A 16,131-nucleotide genomic window follows, 5' to 3' on the forward strand; every position below is an offset into this window, starting at 1 on the left:
AAAGAGAAAATGCAAATAGGAAACGTGATCAAGGTCCTGATAGGGTTGAGGAGAGGGAAGGAATGAGGAAGTGACCTAGCAAAAGAAAAAGGTATTTTTCATGCTGTGAATTTAAAACAGGAAAGTAAATGACAAATTACAAGACGTTATTTCCTAAACAAGGCTCTTCAAATGCATCCAGAAAGATGGAAGGCACAATGACTTGTGAAATTTATAAATGCTGGGTAATTGTTAAACTGTTGTCCTGGTGAATGAATCAATGAGAAGCCAAATATCTCCTGCCAAGGCTCTGGCACATAGCTCCTGTAACTGCGTTATTAAATGTTAATCATCTACTTAAGTCTGTGCTTGTGGATGAACAGCCACCATCCAGGAAGATCACTGAGACGGAAAATGTGGAACAGGGCAGCTCTTGTAAAGACCCTGATCTCTAAATAAGGCTGACGCCAGATCACCTCCTACAACACAGTGAAGATTAAAGCACGAGTCTTTCAACAGCCAGAACAGAGGATGAAGAGAAAAGACCGCTGAAGCAGAATACTACAGCAAGCAGACAGACCTTCAAGTTAAAAACATCCCAGACTGCAGAAAGTCATTGCAGACAGCCCAGGGCCTCCCATAAAAGCTCAAAAGCCCCACAACCCATAGAACTGTCTCTTCCAGTTTATTAATTCGTCCATGTTTCTTGGTGCTATCTGAAGTAAAGATGAGTTGTTTCAAAATCTTTTTGCCACAAACACCACGTGTGCCTGAATGTTTAGAAAGAGCACCCCAGGGGTTCAAACCTGAGGCCAAAGGCTGTTCATAAACATGCAGAGCAACTGAGGAGGACCATGGCTTCACCGCTGGGCCTTGGACTGCTAGAATACGAGATCCCATTTACACAGAGGGGAAACAGAACCATTTCTGACCTGCAAGTGTACCATGAAAAAAGTCAGACACATACATATGCACAGAAGAATTGAAAAGGGGGGAACTGGATGATGAATTTAGTGCATTTGCAGCCCACTGCAGAGAGCGCTGTGAAATACCTATCTCAGGTAAGTACGGCAGATAAATTATCTCAGGGTAGGCAAAGACACCAGCTTCGTCCTTCAGTTGCACCAAGTTAAATGTTAAGGTACAGTGCTTGATGTAGAAAACTCTGCTTCACCCCTGCTCCGGTGTTTCATGAAAAGGGACATGGCTGCTCTCAGAGAGCAGCACCTGGAGAAACCAAGAGGGTGCTCTGCAGATGCAACTTGCTGCTCCCAGACACAGGGGCTGTGTGGACCTCAACTCCTGCCCTGCTCCAAGCACAGGGGGAATTGAGAGATGCTGCTTCTGCAAGACCAACAGGTCCAAGCTGGAGGAGAAAAATGCCTGGCCCCAGAGACAGGGCCAGCCCAGCCACCCTCCACTCCGTCCCCAAGTTCACCTCCTCCTGCATCCCTTACAGGGCAAGGTACAGGCAGCTGTTGAACAAAGCTGGTGGTGTATGAATTTGTCTTTCACACTATGAACAGCCCTTTGGCTGCAACTCGGGTCAGTTGCTGCTTTCTTCATTGAAACACAGACGAAGCAAGTAAGAGCAGCAGCATTTACCCTTCCACAGGCAAAGCCACAGTTCCTTTCTGATGTGTGAATACCTTCACAGCACTCCTGAAATGTGAAAATCCATCAAGGGCAACAGCTTATAGAGTTGTCAAAGATAGAATAATTTCCTCACTAGAGTGTAATTCACCTCTGCTTACAGGAGGGTAGGTAGAAGCAGGTCCTTCAGGGTTTTTAAGATATTTTAAACCCCAACTCTCAGCACTTGCTCATTACAGACGTTTTTAATAGAGAGTTGTGTAAGGATGTTAGAGCTCCATAGGACTTCTTTTGAGAGGTAAAAGTGAAAAAGGAGCTAAAAAAACCACTGATATGCAAACTCTACTGATTGTACGTACTACAGCAACACCCTTACATTGAGATATACAACTAACATGAATAAGTTCTCAAATTTTTATTATGTGTTATTCAGTATTCAGAACAAGTTTCAAGTTGCTACAACACAAAATAAATGTGATAATTCTAGCACATAGCAACTCTCAGCTATGCTAACAGTGTTGTGTTTCCTCATGAAATGAGAGTTCATTTTCTCAGACCAAAAAATGACATTCAGAACTCTTCTGTATGCGAACCACTAACATATAAAAGAAGAATTATTACATACTAAAATGTGTGCTTTGGTCCACAAAAAAACCTCTCTACTGATTAAGAGACAATAATTCACTACACCCTCAGGAGAACAAACTTCATCTTACATCTAAGCTTCTTTTACCTGGTACCATGAAATAAAGAGCCTACCCCCGTTCCTCTATATTATACTGTTATTTTCAAGGAACACAAAGAAGGAACACACATGCAGCACATGCTTTATTAAAAAAAACCACTTTTGTCTTTATTTTTGATTTTCAGTTGATCTCAGCTTTTTGAGACCCACAAGCTGAAGGGATTTCCTACACGAGAAGCATCTCATTATTATATTCATAAACCATAACTGCATACCATTCATGTAAATTGAGAGGTCTAATTTCCATCACCTTGCACTTCCATTCACAGCCACACAAAGCAAGAGTAAGTTGGATATTAAGCCCTACACACTGCATAAAACAATTATTCAGTGTCATGCACTTGTTCTGAACAGGCTTAAAAGACTGCACAACAGCACTGCAGAAGCAGATCCCTGCTGCACCAGAGAGGAACTCCCACAGCAAACTGGATAATATCATAGTGTTCTCCAAAATGTTCATTTGAACATTATACAGAAGGGAGACTCATGCTGCTGTAAACTGAAGTTTATAGCTGCCAAGTGTTTCATGCATGTTATAGACAGAAATTTATAGCTTTGTTCCCTGGTGCAGCTGAGGATGTACCCCCAGGCTAAGTAGTTGCATTTAAATCACATTAAAAACACCCCCACAAAACACAAAAAAAACATTTTGACCATTATTTTGACCATGAGTTAGCAAGCAAACCTTCAACTGAAGTCTTCAATTCTGATCTCATTTTTCAGTAACAAGCTGTTATCATAGAATCATTAGGTTGGAAGAGACCTCGAAGACCATCAAGTCCAACTGTCAAAAAGAAAACCTTCTAAAGAAATCAGTGAAGCTCATTTTCCATTGCTAATCTGAAACATTCCCCAACCAGAAGTGCTCTGCACCTGCTAACATTTATTTTCAATAGGTTGTATGCTAAATAAATTTAGTGATTATCCAGAGTGGGAGATTTAAAATTTCGAAGGGGAAAAAAAGAAAGGCATTTTCTATTTATTATATTTCCCCTTTCATTTCTCATTCAGCACAAACTACTGATGGAAACAGAAACCTGATTTAAAAAGCATCAAATCAAGCTTTCTTTAAACTTCTGGCAACAAGATATACACATGTAACTTCAAGATGTTATAAAGTTTATCAGAGGATTTAAAGGGATACTTGTTTATTAAACAAGAATGTTGACAAAATTTTTGTTGTCAAGTTTTATTATCACAAACTTTAAACATCAACATTTTCATGCACTCCTTTCTTCAGACAGAGAACCTGAAACTAGCATTTTGTTTCTCCTCTCTGATTAGCCTTGCCACTGAAATGAGCCAAATAGCCAAACATAATCATGTAAAAAACATCTCTGAAGCTAAGCAAGCAGCTACCTCCAGCACAACACAGCTCCATGCCTTCAATGCCTTATCTCCTTATCTTTTGCCAGTGTTCTCCCCTATCAGTCCAGCTCCTTGCAAGTTAATGCATATATTACGTTGATCTGATTTACAATAGAGCTGATGGTATTGTATTTATACAATAGGTATCTGTCAACATGTGATTTTAATTTTTTAATTTATTTTGGGACCTCTACCATGACTGATTGCAGAGCAGAATTAAAAAAAATGAAAAGCTGAACTATCTGAAGAGCTACGCCACTTTTTCCTTTTCTGGAAAAAGCATGTTTTACTTTTGACTGACTGCTAAACCCAAAGTCTTTTCTTTTAAGATATTCAAGTCAACTAAGCATTTCAATTAACTTGAATCCTTCTTCAGGCAGTTCCAAAAGGAAAAAGGGAACCAAAATTTTTGGTAGAAGCACAAGTACAGTAGCATTTACTGGGAAATAATTAGGGCTTTTTATTCTGTTCATAATTTTCATTCAAACCCCAAGATTAAAAACGTATTTCCTTTCAAGGAAAGCTGCTTGGCTTGTTTGATGCTTCATTGTGCCCCACATGTGTCTCATGAAACTTCCAAAGCAATCTGCCAGTCCAGAAATTCATCCTTACCTGCATTACCAGCAGCTGTTGCAACAGACAATGCCCATATTTTACAGAGACAAAATAAAAATTTACTGGAAATCGCTCAGCTGGACTTGTCCTTCCTTATTGCAGTGTCCACCAGACACAAAGTGTCATTTATCAAGTCACTCTTTCCATTTAAACCAACTCCCACCTTAATTCACAGCCCTGTGCTTCCCCTCTCCTTCTCCCAGGGCTGAAAATGCTTCTTGGCACTAGCCAGCTGGCAGAAAGATGCAGACAGGGACTTGATCGATACCTACCCCAACATTTACTTTCCTTAGGGCATGAATGTCTCCCCATCCCCACCTACACTACACTCCAGCTAAGAAAAAAAAAAAAAAAAAAAAAGTACTGTGTATTTTCTTCTTTGTTAAGTGAAGGAAGCAGCTGAGCTGGTTGTGTGGATCTGAAAACTCCCTCAAAGGTGAAGACAGAGGGACGAACACAAACCTCCTCGGCACAGTTGGAAATTAAACACAGAGATGTGGTTTTCCTCAGAGGAAACACAGGAACACAAGCTGACCCTTGATATCCAAGCAGCTAAGTCAATCAAGCACGATGCAGAAATTTTGTGGCATTAACAATTCAAGCAAGTCTGCAGCGCTTGCATTCACTACACTTAAATGTCCGGTTTATGCACCAAGGATTTTTCAAGTGCCTTCAGAGTTTGGGTTTGCAGCAGAAACGAGCAAGACAGTCAAACGGCATAAAGCAAGGCTTGCAGCAAACAGCATTCCTACAATAACCCAGTAACAGCCCACCCACAACTACTTGTACATGCTACACTGAGAAAAACCCTGAATAACAGGAGACACTGAAAGGAAACTGTTTCTAACCATAGTTTAAAACACACAAAAGTTTCTATGGATTTCTCTTGGAGATTGTCAACAGCTCTATTAGTGCCACAGGCACACTGTGATGCTGCAGGTGAGAGCCACCAGGTGAGACTGCAGTGCTTGGCCAGATGCCTTCTTGTCATTCACAAAAGCTTCCTTTTCAGTCAGTAAATAGTTCGTAAGCAAAACACACCCAGAAGGCACAATCCTTCTCCGAAAGGGATTTTATGGAGATGACATCCTTAGCTTGCACCTTTGTCCTGTCACCAGGATTTCTTTACTGAATGTGTTCTTTTTAAGCACAACTTTTCAAAGCCATATACAAATGCTAAAACCACAAAATTATCCCCCAGTCCGCTTCTCTGCTCCCCTCCGGGCACATGCAGCACCACTGCTGAGGAATCCCACATCCAGATTCTGCTGTCACATCCATCCCCCCTCTCTTATGTCAGGGCCCCAGACTTGTCAAGGCCCCAGACTTGTAAAACTCACGTATAACCTACGATGCAGGGAGCTCAAGCCAGAGCTCCAACAGTGCTGCACACAGCAGCGCGCAGCCCAGCTCACCCTCCCCTCAGCTGTGCTGCAATAGTGGTGAGCGGACATGTGCCCGGGCTGCGACTTGGCCTCCCCTTACACACCAGCTCTTCACAGCATAGCCCAACTCCCAAGGCCAGCATAGGGAGCACCTCAGGTATGGACAAAGTCCACACCTCCAACTCAGACACACAAGGCAAATCAATCACGTACTGCTCTGGCACAATGCTAAGGGAAAGACCGCTAGAAAAATATCCAAATTAAATCCCTTCCCCATGCCATCTCAATTCTGTCAAGCCACAGCTTGAAGCTGTGCTCATGTTTTCCTTTTCATTTAGCTGATAACGCTACTACTCATCATCACGCTCACTTATAAAACCCAGGGCTGTCCCATGTTACCACCAGCTTCCTCCTCTTGGTACTATAAGCAAGGTATTACGGCTCCTTTTGCAGCTGCTGCATGCACAACAGGCTTCAGTATCTTCTGAATCAATATCATCTGTTCCTCTTTGTTTCCCCTGCTCAGCTTCTTGCCTCTCTCCTTGTGTACAGACTAAAAGGAGCAAGTCAATAAAATAACAGCAACATGAAAAGCTCAAGTCCAACATCAGCTACCCTTGGAGGCTGGGTGATGGTTTGAGGAACAAACAGACCAAAGCTGTTCTCAGCTCTAGTAAAGGCGGCTTCATTCACACTACCAAACAGGTTCACAAACCCAACCGAAAGGGACTGAACTTGTCACAGGAGTGCCATTTTTATTCCATTCCATAATTATTCTGCCTGTGTTAGCATAACCATATTTGTTTCAGATAATAGTGAGAGCTACATGCAGCAGATCACACACCCACCAGCTCAACACATACCTTAAGATGTTTCCATTAAGTGACCCTCATGGAGCTCCCAGCAAGGCCAGCTGCAAAGTGCCGGCAGAACTGCTTGTACCACTATCCTGAGCACACCACTGTCCACACAAGACTCACCAGCCCTGACAAAAAGGCCAGTGAACATAGCTCCCACCAGCCTTACCAGAGTGATTAAACAGCAACACACAGACACAGGTTACAGGCACAATAAGTTTTTACTTTTCTCACGATCTGGGATAAAGTAGGGAAAAAAAATGTGTTCATTAAGAAAGACAACATAGCAGACATGACATTTCAACTTGCACCTCCAAACCAGTGACTCAGAAAGACCCTCCTCCCACACTCCAATAAACACAATCGTACCAGCAAAGCCATGAGGCAATAGCTCCCAACCCTCACTTGGCAGACAGCTGTATCAGTGCTTTACAAGCACTAAGTTTAACAAACAGCGCAAGTGTCTCACGGGTCTTCAGATTTCATGGGGTTTTTTTTTTTGATTACAACGTTCATTCCAAAGCCAGGGAAACTGCAGGAACTGAAATAACGGCAATGGCAGGATTGCTCTTCTTGTCATCTTTCACTTCAAAACTGACCTTTCCAAGACAGTGGCCTTCTGCAAAGGTAGCACCAGCTCTGCAGCTGTATCGTCGCTACATACCACCAACCCACTAACTGCCTTGAAATCACTCACACGCTACCTCTGGTGTTTGAAATCAAGCCAACCCAAATACTGCTGGGGGTGGTACAAACCAGAGGATGAAACGGGTCCTATTAAAAGGTTCTTTTCCATCTGTAATGTCCATGGTTGCCTGTGCAGTTCCTTCTTTCTCAGGGACAACAGTCACCCAAAGAAACCTGTGAAGCAGCATTACAAAGGAAGATGCACCTAGCCCACAGCTTTGGTGCACTGCACATGATATTTTCCCCATCCAAGCCACAAATTACACGGATTTAGTACCTGTTCTGAGATTGCTAGCTGAAGTCACAGAGCCTGTCCTTCAATCTCTGTTCAAATCCAAAGAGTAAACAGAGATTGTTACATTAGTGCATACGAAATGGAAGAAACCCCAAAATACTCATGGAAAAGCAAGGAAAGGCCTGTTGCTGCAGCAAACATCACTCAGACAGGAAAGCAGGCACATCTTCAGACATGATAACAAACAAAGAGACAGGATAGGTCCTTGTTCCGAGAACAAGCAGCTGAGATGTTCAAGCTTTACATGATTGTAAATGCCAGCTGTACACCTGCATCAGTTCTGTGTCTGCTGAGTTTTAGTGCAGAGCAATCCTCTCATACAGCTAATGAAAACTATTACAGTTACATTTTATTAATAAAAACACAATAATCTTACTAAATACAGAGATAAAGACAACATCAAGGATACTGGGAGCACGTTCTTTAAATGGGAAGCATCTAACCTAGAATATCCCAGTCTTCATGTACAAATGCCACGGCAAGGTGAAAGACCTGCACTAGCATTTCAAACACAGAGCGGCACCAAAAGAAAGAGCAGAGAAAAAGAAAAAAAAAAACACGACAAAACATCAGAACACCAAGAAAACATGAAAGGCAAAAAAACCCCCATGCCAGTAGTAACCAGTGACAGATGAAACCCCTCACTTGCTAACCCTTCAGCTCTGATACTGCCCTTACTGTGCTGCAATGCTCAGCACAAAGTGACCTGCCAAACAGTTCACTTTAGCTGGAATCTAGACAAAATTCCCAACTGCCGTTAAGACACTGATGCTCCACAGTGCATTATTAAGAGGAGGAAACACATTCAGCCTGCTTCAGCTTCCCCCTCAAGCCACCCACCAAAAACAGTCACCTCCAGCAATTCCCCCTACATTCCCTTCTTGGAGCAGAAAAACTTCCAAGACCCTGTGTACAGACACTTCCCTGTGTTGGAAGGCCAAAGGAACCAACTGCCAGCAGTTATTTCCGAGACACCCAGTGTCACAAACTCTCTGCTGGAGAGCTCTAAGGGAAATAAAACGCCAGGCTTTCCCCGATAGCTGCTGCACGCTCCCTCCCAGCCTACGTAACAAACCCCTGAGCAAGTCTGCAGTGGCATTGGAGGCAGGTACAGACGTACTCCAGAAACACAAAGTTGCTCAGCCATTTCCTTTTAGCCCAGAGTACCGAAGCAAGGCAGACAAGCATTACAGAGCAAAACACTTTATAAATTGTTAAAAACTGTGATTCCTGTACAAAGTTACTCATGGATTATGTACATGCAAAAAGAAAGATTATAAAAGAAAATACTTTGGGTTTATAAAGAGTCAGGTACACAGTACTCACCACAACCAGCTGAGAGGAAAAGGTGTTAAACTGCTGTCATTAATACTTTATTAATTCAGGGAAAAAAACCCACAGAACATACCCTGGCATTACAGTGACATTTTACAAAACACAATCTCCATCCTGCCTAGGACCGCACATTTGTGACTCAGATGGCTTCCAAGAACCTTGACATTTCTCACAGCTTTTCACATTGGACCAAGGAGCCCCAGTTAGAAGCAGGCAGAGCTGTGCTGAGAAGGAGAGCGGTTCAAAGGCCCATGGAGAATTTCTGACCTCTGCAAGGGCAGTATTTATTTTGCTGCCGTTTTCCAGCAGGCAGAAGGCTCACAGCTCTGTGGCCTGCTGCAAGATCAGCCATCCCAGTTGCAGGGGTGATAAAAATGAGGAACTAGAGTCAAATTCAACAACACCTTCTCAAACACTTCTCTATCTTGATATATTCAAGCTCACCTACCTCAAACAACAAGCCTTGGTAGACACAGGCACCTGTGGGACAAGAAAAATAAAACAGATCAGAAGTGAGTAACACCAGCACACTCTCCAGGGAACCTGCTATATAACAGCACGAGCAGCCAGCCCTGGCCATGCACTCGCCAGTGACAAAACAAATGCAGTTTGGGTGTAGCAGGGCAACCTCCGGGTAAGCTCCAGACTGCAGGGTCAGGGACTCTGGCCAAAGTGGACTCAAGAACTTTGAGACTGAAACAAACAAGGCAGAGATGAAAGGGGAGACCTGCCAAAGTAACGCAGCTGATCTTCAAGAAGGGGTTAGCACACACCTCTGCAGCACCTCACCAGATCCCTGATGAAGCTTCACAGCATTATGACTGCAAGAAGCTGCCCAGTCTTTCTCAGAAGTCAAGGACACAGACAACAATGAAAGAAAGCGGGAGAATGCAAGGCAGTAGAACAGGGGCAGACACTAACCTCACACAGACCTGACTCCACCATCACCAATAATCACTCACTTTTGAACAGGGCTAGTATCATAACCCATTCCCATAATCATATCTCTCTCAGACAGGTGATGAATTCAGACATTCATGCAAGGGGCGTATGTTCTCTCCCTCCATTGTCACAAAGGCTGCCCGGATAAGACGGGAATTCTCACAATATACACATAAGATGAAGCTCAGAATTGTAACATTGAAGGTCTCACTAAAATAAAGGGAAGCCACAGGTATTCAAGGGCAAAATATGACCCTTAAAAATGCACGGTTACACAGCATTTAAATGGCATACCACAGAGCAGTCTCTTCTCTGTGCTCCTATAAATCCTTTCACCACTTACAGGAGAAACAAATAAGCACATGAATATACACATAAAAACTCAATCACGGTGAGAAGGGCCGGTGTGAAGTCTCGCTCCTAAATCACTCCTGCATGGGCAACGGGTCACATCTCACCTAATGACAGGGCTCATGGAATGCCTCCTGCTTCAGTCTTCCTAGTCCTCACCACTGACACTGCTGGCTGAGAGAAAGGTTCTCCAAGCAAGTGATAGAGATATACACCCATTCAAGCATACTTTATATATTCTACTTCAATAAATCAAGTAAGAACTTGGAAAAGAAAATCATGAATAAGTTGAACGACAGTTCTTTCATTGATTTTCTGGGAAACGGCCGTTCTCGAACAACTACACACATCTGTCTACTGAAAACGTGACAAGAATGTGAAATCAAAAGCAACCCAAGAAACTCAAAGATTAAAAGAAAAGAGAATGTGGGAAAAGCTGCCTCAAGGGACCACCCAGAGAACTAAGAATTTCCTTGTCGAAGGATGGTGTTTCCCATAACATGCAGATTAGACAAATTTGTACGGAAAACCTTGGAGCTACACTGCTTCAAATCAAAAGCTCCTCCTTCGAGCCAGTCTTCAGCTCAGCTACAAGAGGCTGCAGAGGCACCATCAGGAATTATTTTCCCTTGCAAGAAGATAAACCACCAGAGCCCGACTGTGTTTCTCTCAAATTCAGCAGATATCTTTCTGTTCACACTGACAGTAAACAAGTCAAGACCTACCCATCACATGCACAGACTGAGCACCAAGGAGGAGTAACATGCAGAAACACTGGGTTCCACTCTCACATCTGCATAGTCCCCCGCACGCCACCCCAGGACCTGTACGGTTAACCACTTTGCGAGTTCTGCACATTCACAGTGGTGCCAAGTTACTTGAATGCAACTAAGACTCAAGACTCTCAGCAATTACCTGTTCATTTATTTACTTGCCTTCCACAGCAATTTGTGTTTACACTTGACCATACCTGATTCATGTTGCTGCACTGATTTTCAAATACCAATTATCTTCCTGCACCCCTCATCTCTCTCCTCCCCTATACTCTTCTTTTGGCAAGAGAAAATAATTTCAAGGTTCATGATCCAGCTGCACCTCAAAACTCAGCGCAAAACACAAGGTCACATACTGCTGGAAGGCATGTGGAAACAAAAATAATACCAGTTAGTTAAGACCAGCACAACTCGACTGTTTCACTCCTATAAAAGGGCTGGCTGCCCTTCCTTTTTTGCTCACTAAAAGCCATAGTTCCGTAAAAGTACCACCATAATGAAGTAACAATGGTTTTACACCCTAAAACATGAAATATGGTATCAGAGCCTGCACTAAGGATTTGAAAACCTTAAAGAGACAGGGGAAAACTATCAACAACAACAACGAAAAAGAATCAGCATTTCCTACTTCTGCTTCAAGAGACTGTAATTCCATCTAGGGCCCTCTTGCTGGGCGCTATAAACGCATCGTGAAAGAGCAGTCATGTGCCAAAAAGCTCATTACCTACGGGGCCAGGGCACATAGGACCAAGGCAGCAGGGCGAGAGCAGCTGCCTCAAATAGCCCAGGCAGGCAACAGCAGGAATGAGCCAGACCCTCAAAAATGTCCTCTCAGCTCTACTGCACACTCCCTCCACTGCACTCTGCAGAGACAGGCTCACCCCAGCCCATGCGGGACTAGAAAGCAAACACAGAAAGTCTGATTCTTCCTCTCCATTAAAGCAAAGCCATATTTCACTCCCTCACAAGTTACCAAGGCCGATACTAGGATATAACCCACCTTTATAGGACTTCGAAAATCCTTAGTTACAAATACCTCTTAGCTATTTTTTATTCCAAATTGTGAGTGAGCCAAAGACATCACACAATGCACGTTAAGCAACGTTGCTCCTTGTTACAGTGCCCTGGCTTTGCATGCAACTCCAAGTCACCAGTGTGATTAAGGACTGTTTACAAAGCTCATCTGAAAGGGTTTCCTCAAACCATCATGTTGTGTTTCACATACTGAAGAAGCTTGGGAAGAAATCCCCAGACTTTTTGCCTTGATATTTTTGTGCTGGGCATCTGGGATGCAGAGGGTTGGTGGGGTAGTTTTCTGTTTTGGGGGCTTTTTGTTTTGGTTTTTCTTAAGTCTCTCAGCACTGCCCAACAATACCCTAAATTCATATCTAACAGCTTCTCAGCTCACACACACAGCGCTATTTTTAACTACTGTTATTCGCTAAAACAACTATATCAAACAGGAATCACAGTGTTATGGTGGGAGCAGTATTTGGGGGAGTTTTGCCACTTTGGAAACAAACAACCTACAGCCACACTGTCAAAGGAAAAGCCAGAAAACAACCTACGAGCACAAATGCAGCCACACTGAGCTCCCAAACTTAAACGGTCACTCACTTTACTGCCTGACAGCGTTAGAAGATCACAGCCTTGCACTTTTTAGAAGTCTCTACAGAACACTCGTTTAATAACAGAAGAAACCAATACTCGATGCCTGCTAAGGCGCTCTTCGAGGACTATTACAGCACCATCCGCACACGCCAAGTTGAGCTCAGCCCTCTCCTCCCGAAACACGGAAAGGTGGATGACTGCTACCTGCTCCCCACAGCCGCCCAGGCTGCCTCGTCCAGCAGACCACACACCACGGCGTACCCGGGTCCCCTGGGCAAGCGGCTGAGCCCTCACACCGCCATGAACACCGGTGGAGAGTGTGTCCGGGCAGCTTGAGGGCTGGCCCTGCCCCGAGCCCTGCCGCTGACTGACCCAGCTCAGCCCCCCTCACAGGCGCGTACTGAAGGGCTTTCTGTGGGTTTGGACAATTAAAACCCACCAAAACCTTCTCGGGTAACCCCAAGCCTCAGTTTGGCGGGGGGGTTACTGCTGCCCTAGGCTGCCTCCTCGCCCTCCCACTGTCAGGAAAGGGTGCCGAACATGAGGGGAAGCCCCGCAGCCCCAGCCCGGCCGGCAGCACCCCCCGGTCCATCCTCCCGCCTCTCCCCGCCCCGTATGCTCGAAGCGGGACACGTTCCTCCATCCCCAGCGCTTAAAGCCCGCCAGCCCTCGGCCGCCTGTCGGCACCCCACCACCACCGAGCGGGAAGAACCAGAGGGGCAGACGCAGGAACGGGCCGGGCACGGCTTCACCTCGGCCCCCGTCTCCCTGCCTGTGGAGAGGCCGCCAAAATGGCGGGGGGCGGGAGGCGGACCCCCGCCCAGGCCAAGGAGAAGGAAAGGCGCTTCAAATCCCCCGGGAGACGAGGACTTCTCCTCAGCGCGGGGAGCTCAGCTTCTCCTCAGGGCACAAACCGCCCACGGGACGGGGACGGGGCCCGGCGCGACGAACTCACCTGAGGCGGCGGCGGCCAGCGCCGCGCTGAGGAGGCACAACATCGCCCAGGCGGCGGCCGGGGCGCCCATGGCCCCTCCGCCTCCGGCGGCTGCAGGGGAAGGAAGAAAAAAAAAAAAAAAAAAAGAAAAAAAAGGAGCAAGACACACAGCGTCGGGCAGCCCCGGGGAGAAAGGGAAAAGGGCGGGGGTGGCCCCGCCGCCCCCTTAGCAGGTGCGGGGGCAGCACCTCGGCCCCCGCCCCGCCGCCAAACTTTCCCCGCAGACAAAGCGGCAGCGGCCCCGCAAGAAATGCGCTGGAGCCCGCCCGCCCTCCGCCTCGCCCGGCCCCGCCTCGGGCAGCGCCTTCCACCCCCCCACCCCACCCCCCCCCCCGGCACCTTTCCCAGGGAACTGGGGCCAGCAGCGCCCAGCCAAAGCCGTGCCCCTCGGGTGGATGCGAGGGGAGCCCACCCTCCTCCTCTGCGGCTGCTACCTGGTGAAGCAGCAGCCCACGGTAAATCTGCAACCCGTCCTGGCTGCAGCAGGAGCAGCGGCGGTGCTTCGCCCTACGTTTAGGCAAAGAAAACGCGTTTGTGTTGGAAAACGTTGCGGGAATTGACCCGAAGTGGGTTTCACAGCACGGGGAGCTGTCGGGGGGGGTGGGGGGTGGGGGTGATCCTGTTACGAACGCATGGACTGGGATGGAGACAGCATCAGCACTAAGGGTGGTGAAGTTCTTCATTGATTATGTTTGGATTTCACTTGTGTTTGCATGATTGGGAAAAAAATTAAATCAAAGGGGCATGGTCTGTTTAGTAAAAGGAGTGTTTTCTTGTTAAATAAGTCCACCGTGAAAGATTCTTTCAATTTCTTCCTTCAATTTCAGGTCCTTTGCTCTTCACCCATTACAGAGATTTCCTCTACAAAGGAAGACTCAAACATGAGCAATCACAAAAAACTACCAAAGCACTTCACAAAGCTCAAGTTCAACTTCCCATTATAACATTTTCTTTCTTTAAGCTCTTCCCCAACAACCTCTGTCGGATTAAATACAATGACACTGACTAAATTTGACTCACTTTCTAACGAACACTGCCATCTTGAACTCCAAGTTGGAGGTCAAATTTTCTCAGGACTGTACACCACTAATTACAGTACCGTAATTCCAACAACAAAATGTACACCATGGCACTGATCCAATGCTCAAACAGCAATTTGCATGAGTTTCCCAATGCTCTACTGAGTTAATATTCATTAGCTCTTTACCGAAGGTACTTTTTATAAAAACAGGAGCAGAGAGACATAGCAACTACCACCATACACACAAACACTAACCAAACAAGCATTTCATGTTGATTTCAAATACATCAGAAATGATGAAAGGAATAAAGACACAGGCCCCAACTCCCTTCTAGTTAAGTGAAATTCAGGACAACTTGACCAAACTCAAAAGGAGCACCAGCAAGGTAAAACAGGTGGAAATAGTAAGAGGAGCCAGGCACATAGAGGATTCATCAACTTAGTGTAGAGTCCAAGAGGTCCCTGCCATGGAAAGACACTCTTACATCGAGTCTTCAACAAAGCAGCAACTCAGTGGAACATTTCTGGCTCCTTCTCTCCTCGCTTTCCATTAACTGCTGGTAAAACCAAGGCAAGCCAAGACAACACTGCCAATATTTTCTTGCCATATGACCACCTTGCCAAAATGCACAACTCCTTTCAAACTACCCCTGCAGAGTGGCCTGGCTCTTAGCTTTGGATCATCTGAAGCTATGCAAAAACACAGACATCTGAGTGTTTCAGGCAGCGGAGGAGAAAAGCTCCAAGAGACAGCATAATCTAGTAAGATAAGGCATTTTTGATTGACAGCACTCCACATAACCACTGAAACAAAAATTCCTCACCCACTGCCACTCTAGGTGAGACTGATTCTCACCCAGGCATTAACAGAAGGCAGACAGGTCCTTCCCTACTACAGAAGACAGACACAGAAATAAGTGTTTATCAAGGAATGGCAACTGTACTTGGGAGGTCAGATTTGTTAAGTCTTTTCCTTTCACATTTATTTTTCATTCCACTGCTCAGTTGCAAACGCGTCTAGGACAACTCTCCATAGTCAACTGTGTGGCCAACTCCCCATGTGGATGGGTCTAGGACAACTCATTGTGGCCAACCCAATGCATCCAGCTGAACTATTCTAGACCCATTTCTCCTCATGTATCTATAGTGAAATTTGGAAATGTTGAAGAATAGTAAACATCAAAAATCATTTCATTAAATTAATTGATATTGGTCAGCTATGGCACACATATTCTGTGGGGCTTTACTGCTGTAACCAGAGGTAGTCTTTGAAATATTGCTTTGTGGTATTTCTTCAAACTGTGGCCTGAAATGAGCTGCTCGTGATAGGTGTCTCTGCCCTTCTGCACCTTTCACCTTTCAGAGGCCATCAATCAACTTCCAGACGGTCGGGGGCACATTCCCAGTTTGGCTTGGAGGCGATAAGCAGCTTCAGAAAGGTTGTTAGTGTGATCCTTGGCACTCCGTGTTCTGACAAAGCGATTCCACATGGGTTGTGGAAACAGAAGGAGCTCATCTACTGTGTCCTCTCCTACCTGGACAACCGATGTAGCTGTCCTCAAACCAGCTGAGAAGAGGCT

Source organism: Leptosomus discolor, chromosome 4 (assembly GCF_034619465.1).
Source record: "Leptosomus discolor isolate bLepDis1 chromosome 4, bLepDis1.hap2, whole genome shotgun sequence".
In the NCBI taxonomy this organism is placed as follows: domain Eukaryota; kingdom Metazoa; phylum Chordata; class Aves; order Leptosomiformes; family Leptosomidae; genus Leptosomus; species Leptosomus discolor.